At 42.3% G+C, this 12,479-nt stretch overlaps 4 non-coding genes across 4 annotated transcripts; all 4 read right to left on the bottom strand.

Moving 5' to 3' along the window:
* Positions 1-2,900: 2,900 nt before the first annotated feature.
* On the bottom strand, positions 2,901-2,974 carry TRNAI-AAU (transfer RNA isoleucine (anticodon AAU)). Its single transcript has one exon. It is a non-coding gene; the product is annotated as a tRNA-Ile (tRNA).
* Positions 2,975-4,450: 1,476 nt separating this feature from the next.
* On the bottom strand, positions 4,451-4,524 carry TRNAI-AAU (transfer RNA isoleucine (anticodon AAU)). Its single transcript has one exon. It is a non-coding gene; the product is annotated as a tRNA-Ile (tRNA).
* Positions 4,525-7,467: 2,943 nt separating this feature from the next.
* TRNAI-AAU (transfer RNA isoleucine (anticodon AAU)) lies at positions 7,468-7,541 on the bottom strand. Its single transcript has one exon. It is a non-coding gene; the product is annotated as a tRNA-Ile (tRNA).
* Positions 7,542-9,504: 1,963 nt separating this feature from the next.
* On the bottom strand, positions 9,505-9,578 carry TRNAI-AAU (transfer RNA isoleucine (anticodon AAU)). Its single transcript has one exon. It is a non-coding gene; the product is annotated as a tRNA-Ile (tRNA).
* Between the last annotated feature and the right edge of the window lie 2,901 nt (positions 9,579-12,479).

The following is a 12,479-nucleotide window of genomic DNA, read 5'->3' as shown; positions in this document are numbered from 1 at the left end:
TGGTTATGTCCCGCAGGAGTACTGACCCGTGACCATGTATGCACAGCTGCTACCAACAAAACAGAAATCTTGTGTTAGTAACTCTAAAGCTGTGAGTGCCAATTCTGCATCAATCTCATGCTTCTGCAGAAATATTTCCCAAAATGACAAAGTGGCCAATAGGGGGATCGAACCCGTGACCTTGGCGTTATTAGTACCACGCTCTAACCAACTGAGCTAAACGGCCAGCTGAGAGTCTTTTTCCCTTGGAAAAAAATGCCTAACTCATTCACACATAAAACCCTTATCCTCACAACAACCTAAAGAAAAACTACATGTGATCTGAAGGAAATTCATGAATATGACAATTATCTTCAAACTGACTTGTAGCCTGCATCACACTTAAGTAGAACTGGGACAAAGAAGGTTAAATGCATCTCATTGGTCATTTCCCACAGCAGTACTGACCTGTGACCATTTATGGACTGCTGCTTCCAACAAAACAGCAAACTAGTCATAGTAAATCTAAAGCTGTGGGTGGGAATTCTGCATCAATCTCATGCTTATGCAGAAATATTTCCCAAAATGACAAAGTGGCCAATACTGGGATCAAATTCGCTAACTTGGCGTGATTAGCACCATGCTCAGTCAGAAAAAGTATGCCTTCTGACTGGAGCAAGGGAGGGAGGCCAGTTGCAGGGGGGAGTTTTCTTCCCTTGAAAGAAAATGCCTAACTCATTCACAAATACAACCTTTATCCTCACAACAACATTAGTTATGTCTGCAGCATTACTGACCCGTGACTATGTATGCACAGCTGCTTCCAACAAAACAGCAATCTTGTGTTAGTAACTCTAAAGCTGTGAGTGCCAATTCTGCATCAATCTCATCCTTCTGCAGAAATATTTCCCAAAATGACAAAGTGGCCAATACGGGGATCGAACCAGTGACCTTGGTGTTATTAGCACCATGCTCTAACCAACTGAGCTAACCGGCCAGCTGAGCGTCCTGTTTCTGACTGGAGCATAAGAGGGAGGCCAGTTGCAGGGGGATTTTTTCTTCCCTTGGAAAAAAATGCCTAACTCATTCACACATAAAACCCTTATCCTCACAACAACCTAAAGAAAAACTACATGTGATCTGAAGGAAATTCATGAATATGACAATTATCTTCAAACTGACTTGTAGCCTGCATCACATTTAAGTAGAACTGGGACAAAGAAGGTTAAATGCATCTCATTGGTCATTAGTAACTCTAAAGCTGTGAGTGCCAATTCTGCATCAATCTCATGCCTCTGCAGAAATATTTACCAAAATGACAAAGTGGCCAATACGGGGATCAAACCCGTAACCTTGGCGTTATTAGCACCACGCTCTAACCAACTTAGCTAACCAGCCAGCTGAGAGTCCTGTTTCTGACTGGAGCATAAGAGGGAGGCCAGTTGCAGGGGGATTTTTTCTTCCCTTGGAAAAAAATGCCTAACTCATTCACACATAAAACCCTTATCCTCACAACAACCTAAAGAAAAACTACATGTGATCTGAAGGAAATTCACGAATATGACAATTATCTTCAAACTGACTTGTAGCCTGTATCACATTTAAGTAGAACTGGGACAAAGAAGGTTAAATGCATCTCATTGGTCATTTCCCACAGCAGTACTGACCTGTGACCATTTATGGACTGCTGCTTCCAACAAAACAGCAAACTAGTCATAGTAAATCTAAAGCTGTGGGTGGGAATTCTGCATCAATCTCATGCTTCTGCAGAAATATTTCCCAAATTGACAAAGTGGCCAATACTGGGATCAAATTCGCTAACTTGGCGTGATTAGCACCATGCTCAGTCAGAAAAAGTATGCCTTCTGACTGGAGCATAGGAGGGAGGCCAGTTGCAGGGGGGAGTTTTCTTCCCTTGAAAGAAAATGCCTAACTCATTCACAAATACAACCCTTATCCTCACAACAACATTGGTTATGTCCGCAGCAGTACTGACCCGTGACTATGTATGCACAGCTGCTTCCAACAAAACAGCAATCTTGTGTTTGTAACTCTAAAGCTGTGAGTGCCAATTCTGCATCAATCTCATCCTTCTGCAGAAATATTTCCCAAAATGACAAAGTGGCCAATACAGGGATCGAACCCGTGACCTTGGTGTTATTAGCACCACACTCTAACCAACTGAGCTAACCGGCCAGCTGAGAGGCATATTTCTGACTGGAGCATAAGTGGGAGGCCAGTTGCAGGGGGATTTTTTCTTCCCTTGGAAAAAAATGCCTAACTCATTCACACATAAAACCCTTATCCTCACAACAACCTAAAGAAAAACTACATGTGATCTGAAGGAAATTCACGAATATGACAATTATCTTCAAACTGACTTGTAGCCTGTATCACATTTAAGTAGAACTGGGACAAAGAAGGTTAAATGCATCTCATTGGTCATTTCCCACAGCAGTACTGACCTGTGACCATTTATGGACTGCTGCTTCCAACAAAACAGCAAACTAGTCATAGTAAATCTAAAGTTGTGGGTGGGAATTCTGCATCAATCTCATGCTTCTGCAGAAATATTTCCCAAATTGACAAAGTGGCCAATACTGGGATCAAATTCGCTGACTTGGCGTGATTAGCACCATGCTCAGTCAGAAAAAGTATGCCTTCTGACTGGAGCATAGGAGGGAGGCCAGTTGCAGGGGGTAGTTTTCTTCCCTTGAAAGGAAATGCCTAACTCATTCACAAATACAACCCTTATCCTCACAACAACATTGGTTATGTCCCGCAGCAGTACTGACCCATGACCATGTATGCACAGCTGCTACCAACAAAACAGCAATCTTGTGTTAGTAACTCTAAAGCTGTGAGTGCCAATTCTGCATCAATCTCATGCTCCTGCAGAAATATTTCCCAAAATAACAAAGTGGCCAATACGGGGATCGAACCCGTGACCTTGGCGTTATTAGCACCACGCTCTAACCAACTGAGCTAACCGGCCAGCTGAAAGTCTTTTTCCCTTGGAAAAAAAATGCCTAACTCATTCACACATAAAACCCTTATCCTCACAACAACCTAAAGAAAAACTACATGTGATCTGAAGGAAATTCATGAATATGACAATTATCTTCAAACTGACTTGTAGCCTGCATCACATTTAAGTAGAACTGGGACAAAGAAGGTTAAATGCATCTCATTGGTCATTTCCCACAGCAGTACTGACCTTTGACCATTTATGGACTGCTGCTTCCAACAAAACAGCAAACTAGTCATAGTAAATCTAAAGCTATGGGTGGGAATTCTGCATCAATCTCATGCTTCTGCAGAAATATTTCCCAAATTGATAAAGTGGCCAATACTGGGATCAAATTTGCTAACTTGGCGTGATTAGCACCATGCTCAGTCAGAAAAAGTATGCCTTCTGACTGGAGCATAGGAGGGAGGCCAGTTGCAGGGGGGAGTTTTCTTCCCTTGAAAGAAAATGCCTAACTCATTCACAAATACAACCCTTATCCTCACAACAACATTGGTTATGTCCGCAGCAGTACTGACCCGTGACTATGTATGCACAGCTGCTTCCAATGAAACAGCAATCTTGTGTTAGTAACTCTAAAGCTGTGAGTGCCAATTTTGCATCAATCTCATCCTTCTGCAGAAATATTTCCCAAAATGACAAAGTGGCCATTACGGGGATCGAACCCGTGACCTTGGTGTTATTAGCACCACGCTCTAACCAAATGAGTTAACCGGCCAGCTGAGAGGCATATTTCTAACTGGGGCATAAGAGGGAGGCCAGTTGCAGGGGGATTTTTTCTTCCCTTGGAAAAAAAATGCCTAACTCATTCACACATCAAACCCTTATCCTCACAACAACCTAAAGAAAAACTACATGTGATCTGAAGGAAATTCATGAATATGACAATTATCTTCAAACTGACTTGTAGCCTGCATCACATTTAAGTAGAACTGGGACAAAGAAGGTTAAATGCATCTCATTGGTCATTTCCCACAGCAGTACTGACCTGTGACCATTTATGGACTGCTGCTTCCAACAAAATAGCAAACTAGTCATAGTAAATCTAAAGCTGTGGGTGGGAATTCTGCATCAATCTCATGCTTCTGCAGAAATATTTCCCAAATTGACAAAGTGGCCAATACTGGGATCAAATCCGCTAACTTGGCGTGATTAGCACCATGCTCAGTCAGAAAAAGTATGCCTTCTGACTGGAGCATAGGAGGGAGGCCAGTTGCAGGGGGGAGTTTCCTTCCCTTGAAAGAAAATGCCTAACTCATTCACAAATACAACCCTTATCCTCACAACAACATTGGTTATGTCCGCAGCAGTACTGACCCGTGACTATGTATGCACAGCTGCTTCCAACAAAACAGCAATCTTGTGTTAGAAACTCTAAAGCTGTGATCGCCAATTCTGCATCAATCTCATCCTTCTGCAGAAATATTTCCCAAAATGACAAAGTGGCCAATACGGGGATCGAACCCGTGACCTTGGCGTTATTAGCACCATGCTCTAACCAACTGAGCTAACCGACCAGCTGAGATGCATATTTCTGACTGGAGTATAAGAGGGAGGCCAGTTGCAGGGGGATTTTTTCTTCCCTTGGAAAAAAAATGCCTAACTCATTCACACATAAAACCCTTATCCTCACAACAACCTAAAGAAAAACTACATGTGATCTGAAGGAAATTCACGAATATGACAATTATCTTCAAACTGACTTGTAGCCTGCATCACATTTAAGTAGAACTGGGACAAAGAAGGTTAAATGCATCTCATTGGTCATTTCCCACAGCAGTACTGACCTGTGACCATTTATGGACTGCTGCTTCCAACAAAACAGGAAACTAGTCATAGTAAATCTAAAGCTGTCGGTGGGAATTCTGCATCAATCTCATGCTTCTGCAGAAATATTTCCCAAATTGACAAAGTGGCCAATACTGGGATCAAATCCGCTAACTTGGCGTGATTAGCACCATGCTCAGTCAGAAAAAGTATGCCTTCTGACTGGAGCATAGGAGGGAGGCCAGTTGCAGGGGGGAGTTTTCTTCCCTTGAAAGAAAATGCCTAATTCATTCACAAATACAACCCTTATCCTCACAACAACATTAGTTATGTCCGCAGCAGTACTGACCCGTGACTATGTATGCACAGCTGCTTCCAACAAAACAGCAATCTTGTGTTAGTAATTCTAATGCTGTGAGTGCCAATTCTGCATTAATCTCATCCTTCTGCAGAAATATTTCCCAAAATGACAAAGTGGCCAATACGGGGATCGAACCCGTGACACCACGCTCTAACCAACTGAGCTAACCGGCCAGCTGAGAGGCATATTTCTGACTGGAGCATAAGAGGGAGGCCAGTTGCAGGGGGACTTTTTCTTCCCTTGGAAAAAAAATACCTAACTCATTCACACATAAAACCCTTATCCTCACAACAACCTAAAGAAAAACTACATGTGATCTGAAGGAAATTCACGAATATGACAATTATCTTCAAACTGACTTGTAGCCTGCATCACATTTAGGTAGAACTGTGACAAAGAAGGTTAAATGCATCTCATTGGTCATTTCCCACAGCAGTACTGACCTGTGACCATTTATGGACTGCTGCTTCCAACAAAACAGGAAACTAGTCATAGTAAATATAAAGCTGTGGGTGGGAATTCTGCATCAATCTCATGCTTATGCAGAAATATTTCCCAAAATGACAAAGTGGCCAATACTGGGATCAAATTCGCTAACTTGGCTTGATTAGCACCATGCTCAGTCAGAAAAAGTATGCCTTCTGACTGGAGCAAGGGAGGGAGGCCAGTTGCAGGGGGGAGTTTTCTTCCCTTGAAAGAAAATGCCTAACTCATTCACAAATATAACCCTTATCCTCACAACAACATTAGTTATGTCTGCAGCAGTACTGACCCGTGACTATGTATGCACAGCTGCTTCCAACAAAACAGCAATCTTAGTAACTCTAAAGCTGTGAGTGCCAATTCTGCATCAATCTCATCCTTCTGCAGAAATATTTCCCAAAATGACAAAGTGGCCAATACAGGGATCAAACCCGTGACCTTGGTGTTATTAGCACCACGCTCTAACCAACTGAGCTAACCGGCCAGCTGAGAGTCCTGTTTCTGACTGGAGCATAAGAGGGAGGCCAGTTGCAGGGGGATTTTTTCTTCCCTTGGAAAAAAATACCTAACTCATTCACACTTAAAACCCTTATCCTCACAACAACCTAAAGAAAAACTACATGTGATCTGAAGGAAATTCATGAATATGACAATTATCTTCAAACTGACTTGTAGCCTGCATCACATTTAAGTAGAACTGGGACAAAGAAGGTTAAATGCATCTCATTGGAAGTCCCGCAGCAGTACTGACCTGTGACCATTTATGGACTGCTGCTTCCAACAAAACAGGAAACTAGTCATAGTAAATCTAAAGCTGTGGGTGGGAATTCTGCATCAATCTCATGCTTCTGCAGAAATATTTCCCAAATTGACAAAGTGGCCAATACTGGGATCAAATTCGCTAACTTGGCGTGATTAGCACCATGCTCAGTCAGAAAAAGTATGCCTTCTGACTGGAGCATAGGAGGGAGGCCAGTTGCAGGGGGGAGTTTTCTTCCCTTGAAAGAAAATGCCTAACTCATTCACACATACAACCCTTATCCTCACAACAACCTAAAGAAAAACTACATGTGATCTGAAGGAAATTCATGAATATTACAATTATCTTCAAACTGACTTGTGGCCTGCATCACATTTAAGTAGAACTGGGACAAAGAAGGTTAAATGCATCTCATTGGAAGTGCCGCAGCAGTACTGACCCGTGACCATTTATGGACTGCTGCTTGAAACATAACAGCAAACTTGTCATAGTAAATCTAAAGCGGTGGGTGGGAATTCTGCATCAATCTTATGCTTCTGCAGAAATATTTCCCAAATTGACAAAGTGGCCAATGCTGGGATCAAATTCGCTAACTTGGCGTGATTAGCACCATGCTCAGTCAGAAAAAGTAAGCCTTCTGACTGGAGCATAGGAGGGAGGCCAGTTGCAGGGGGGAGTTTTCTTCCCTTGAAAGAAAATGCCTAACTCATTCACAAATACAACCCTTATCCTCACAACAACATTGGTTATGTCCCGCAGCAGTACTGACCCGTGACCATGTATGCACAGCTGCTTTCCAACAAAACAGCAATCTTGTGTTAGTAACTCTAAAGCTGTGAGTCCCTAACTCATTCACACATAAAACCCTTATCCTCACAACAACCTAAAGAAAAACTACATGTGATCTGAAGGAAATTCACGAATATGACAATTGTCTTCAAACTGACTTGTAGCCTGCATCACATTTAAGTAGAACTGGGACAAAGAAGTTTAAATGCATCTCATTGGTCATTAGTAACTCTAAAGCTGTGAGTGCCAATTCTGCATCAATCTCATGCTTCTGCAGAAATATTTCCCAAAATGACAAAGTGGCCAATACGGGGATCAAACCCGTAACCTTGGCGTTATTAGCACCATGCTCTAACCAACTGAGCTAACCGGCCAGCTGAGAGTCCTGTTACTGACTGGAGCATAAGAGGGAGGCCAGTTGCAGGGGGATTTTTTCTTCCCTTGGAAAAAAATGCCTAACTCATTCACACATAAAACCCTTATCCTCACAACAACCTAAAGAAAAACTACATGTGATCTGAAGGAAATTCATGAATATGACACTTATCTTCAAACTGACTTGTAGCCTGCATCACATTTAAGTAGAGCTGGGACAAAGAAGGTTAAATGCATCTCATTGGAAGTCCCGCAGCAGTACTGACCTGTGACCATTTATGGACTGCTGCTTGAAACAAAACAGCAAACTAGTCATAGTAAATCTAAAGCTGTGGGTGGGAATTCTGCATCAATCTCATGCTTCTGCAGAAATATTTCCCAAATTGACAAAGTGGCCAATACTGGCATCAAATTCGCTAACTTGGCGTGATTAGCACCATGCTCAGTCAGAAAAAGTATGCCTTCTGACTGGAGCATAGGAGGGAGGCCAGTTGCAGGGGGATTTTTTCTAACCTTGGAAAAAAAATGCCTAACTCATTCACACATACAACCCTTATCCTCACAACAACCTAAAGAAAAACTACATGTGATCTGAAGGAAATTCATGAATATTACAATTATCTTCAAACTGACTTGTGGCCTGCATCACATTTAAGTAGAACTGGGACAAAGAAGGTTAAATGCATCTCATTGGAAGTCCCGCAGCAGTACTGACCTGTGACCATTTATGGACTGTTGCTTGAAACAAAACAGCAAACTAGTCATAGTAAATCTAAAGCTGTGGGTGGGAATTCTGCATCAATCTCATGCTTCTGCAGAAATATTTCCCAAATTGACAAAGTGGCCAATGCTGGGATCAAATTCGCTAACTTGGCGTGATTAGCACCATGCTCAGTCAGAAAAAGTACGCCTTCTGACTGGAGCATAGGAGGGAGGCCAGTTGCGGGGGGAGTTTACTTCCCTTGAAAGAAAATGCCTAACTCATTCACAAATACAACCCTTATCCTCACAACAACATTGGTTATGTCCCGCAGCAGTACTGACCCGTGACCATGTATGCACAGCTGATTCCAACAAAACAGCAATCTTGTGTTAGTAATTCTAATGCTGTGGGTGCCAATTCTGCATCAATCTCATGCTTCTGAAGAAATATTTCCCAAAATGACAAAGTGGCCAATACAGGGATCAAACCCATGACCTTGGCGTTATTAGCACCATGCTCTAACCAACTGAGCTAACGGGCCAGCTGAGAGCCGTGGTTCTGACTGGAGCATAAGAGGGAGGCCAGTTGCAGGGGGATATTTTCTTCCCTTGGAAAAAAAATGCCTAACTCATTCACAAATACAACCCTTATCCTCACAACAACCTAAAGGAAAACTTCATGTGATCTGAAGGAAATTCATGAATATTACAATTATCTTCAAACTGACTTGTGGCCTGCATCACATTTAAGTAGAACTGGGACCAAGAAGGTTAAATGCATCTCATTGGACGTCCCGCAGCAGTACTGACCCGTGACCATTTATAGACTGCTGCTTGAAACAAAACAGCAAACTAGTCATAGTAAATCTAAAGCTGTGGGTGGGAATTCTGCATCAATCTCATGCTTCTGCAGAAATATTTCCCAAATTGACAAAGTGGCCAATACTGGGATCAAATTTGCTAACTTGGCGTGATTAGCACCATGCTCAGTCAGAAAAAGTATGCCTTCTGACTCGAGCATAGGAGGGAGGCCAGTTGCAGGGGGTAGTTTTCTTCCCTTGAAAGAAAATGCCTAACTCATTCACAAATACAACCCTTATCCTCACAACAACATTAGTTATGTCTGCAGCAGTACTGACCCGTGACTATGTATGCAGAGCTGCATCCAACAAAACAGCAATCTTAGTAACTCTAAAGCTGTGAGTGCCAATTCTGCATCAATCTCATCCTTCTGCAGAAATATTTCCCAAAATGACAAAGTGGCCAATACGGGGATCAAACCCGTGACCTTGGTGTTATTAGCACCACGCTCTAACCAACTGAGCTAACCGGCCAGCTGAGAGTCATGTTTCTGACTGGAGCATAAGAGGGAGGCCAGTTGCAGGGGGATTTTTTCTTCCCTTGGAAAAAAATACCTAACTCATTCACACTTAAAACCCTTATCCTCACAACAACCTAAAGAAAAACTACATGTGATCTGAAGGAAATTTATGAATATGACAATTATCTTCAAACTGACTTGTAGCCTGCATCACATTTAAGTAGAACTGGGACAAAGAAGGTTAAATGCATCTCATTGGAAGTCCCGCAGCAGTACTGACCTGTGACCATTTGTGGACTGCTGCTTCCAACAAAACAGGAAACTAGTCATAGTAAATCTAAAGCTGTGGGTGGGAATTCTGCATCAATCTCATGCTTCTGCAGAAATATTTCCCAAATTGACAAAGTGGCCAATACTGGGATCAAATTCGCTAACTTGGCGTGATTAGCACCATGCTCAGTCAGAAAAAGTATGCCTTCTGACTGGAGCATAGGAGGGAGGCCAGTTGCAGGGGGGAGTTTTCTTCCCTTGAAAGAAAATGCCTAACTCATTCACACATAAAACCCTTATCCTCACAACAACCTAAAGAAAAACTACATGTGATCTGAAGGAAATTCACGAATATGACAATTATCTTCAAACTGACTTGTAGCCTGCATCACATTTAAGTAGAACTGGGACAAAGAAGGTTAAATGCATCTCATTGGTCATTTCCCACAGCAGTACTGACCTGTGACCATTTATGGACTGCTGCTTCCAACAAAACAGGAAACTAGTCATAGTAAATCTAAAGCTGTCGGTGGGAATTCTGCATCAATCTCATGCTTCTGCAGAAATATTTCCCAAATTGACAGAGTGGCCAATACTGGGATCAAATTCGCTAACTTGGCGTGATTAGCACCATGCTCAGTCAGAAAAAGTATGCCTTCTGACTGGAGCATAGGAGGGAGGCCAGTTGCAGGGGGATTTTTTCTAACCTTGGAAAAAAAATGCCTAACTCATTCACACATACAACCCTTATCCTCACAACAACCTAAAGAAAAACTACATGTGATCTGAAGGAAATTCATGAATATTACAATTATCTTCAAACTGACTTGTGGCCTGCATCACATTTAAGTAGAACTGGGACAAAGAAGGTTAAATGCATCTCATTGGAAGTGCCGCAGCAGTACTGACCCGTGACCATTTATGGGATGCTGCTTGAAACAGAACAGCAAACTAGTCATAGTAAATCTAAAGCTGTGGGTGGGAATTCTGCATCAATCTCATGCTTGTGCAGAAATATTTCCCAAATTGACAAAGTGGCCAATGCTGGGATCAAATTAGCTAACTTGGCGTGATTAGCACAATGCTCAGTCAGAAAAAGTACGCCTTCTGACTGGAGCATAGGAGGGAGGCCAGTTGCGGGGGGAGTTTACTTCCCTTGAAAGAAAATGCCTAACTCATTCACAAATACAACCCTTATCCTCACAACAACATTGGTTATGTCCCGCAGCAGTACTGACCCGTGACCATGTATGCACAGCTGCTTCCAACAAAACAGCAATCTTGTGTTAGTAATTCTAATGCTGTGGGTGCCAATTCTGCATCAATCTCATGCTTCTGAAGAAATATTTCCCAAAATGACAAAGTGGCCAATACAGGGATCAAACCCATGACCTTGGCGTTATTAGCACCATGCTCTAACCAACTGAGCTAACGGGCCAGCTGAGAGCCGTGGTTCTGACTGGAGCATAAGAGGGAGGCCAGTTGCAGGGGGATATTTTCTTCCCTTGGAAAAAAAATGCCTAACTCATTCACAAATACAACCCTTATCCTCACAACAACCTAAAGGAAAACTACATGTGATCAGAAGGAAATTCATGAATATTACAATTATCTTCAAACTGACTTGTGGCCTGCATCACATTTAAGTAGAACTGGGACCAAGAAGGTTAAATGCATCTCATTGGACGTCCCGCAGCAGTACTGACCCGTGACCATTTATAGACTGCTGCTTGAAACAAAACAGCAAACTAGTCATAGTAAATCTAAAGCTGTGGGTGGGAATTCTGCATCAATCTCATGCTTCTGCAGAAATATTTCCCAAATTGACAAAGTGGCCAATACTGGGATCAAATTTGCTAACTTGGCGTGATTAGCACCATGCTCAGTCAGAAAAAGTATGCCTTCTGACTCGAGCATAGGAGGGAGGCCAGTTGCAGGGGGTAGTTTTCTTCCCTTGAAAGAAAATGTCTAACTCATTCACAAATACAACCCTTATCCTCACAACAACATTGGTTATGTCCCGCAGCAGTACTGACCCGTGACCATGTATGCACAGCTGCTACCAACAAAACAGAAATCTTGTGTTAGTAACTCTAAAGCTGTGAGTGCCAATTCTGCATCAATCTCATGCTTCTGCAGAAATATTTCCCAAAATGACAAAGTGGCCAATAGGGGGATCGAACCCGTGACCTTGGCGTTATTAGTACCACGCTCTAACCAACTGAGCTAAACGGCCAGCTGAGAGTCTTTTTCCCTTGGAAAAAAATGCCTAACTCATTCACACATAAAACCCTTATCCTCACAAAAACCTAAAGAAAAACTACATGTGATCTGAAGGAAATTCATGAATATGACAATTATCTTCAAACTGACTTGTAGCCTGCATCACACTTAAGTAGAACTGGGACAAAGAAGGTTAAATGCATCTCATTGGTCATTTCCCACAGCAGTACTGACCTGTGACCATTTATGGACTGCTGCTTCCAACAAAACAGCAAACTAGTCATAGTAAATCTAAAGCTGTGGGTGGGAATTCTGCATCAATCTAATGCTTATGCAGAAATATTTCCCAAAATGACAAAGTGGCCAATACTGGGATCAAATTCGCTAACTTGGCGTGATTAGCACCATGCTCAGTCAGAAA

This window comes from Ambystoma mexicanum, chromosome 1p (genome assembly GCF_040938575.1).
Source record: "Ambystoma mexicanum isolate Mex_15411 chromosome 1p, UKY_AmexF1_1, whole genome shotgun sequence".
Lineage (NCBI taxonomy): Eukaryota > Metazoa > Chordata > Amphibia > Caudata > Ambystomatidae > Ambystoma > Ambystoma mexicanum.
The sequence above is the reverse complement of the archived record's forward strand: the minus strand, read 5'-3'. Positions and strand labels throughout refer to the sequence as shown.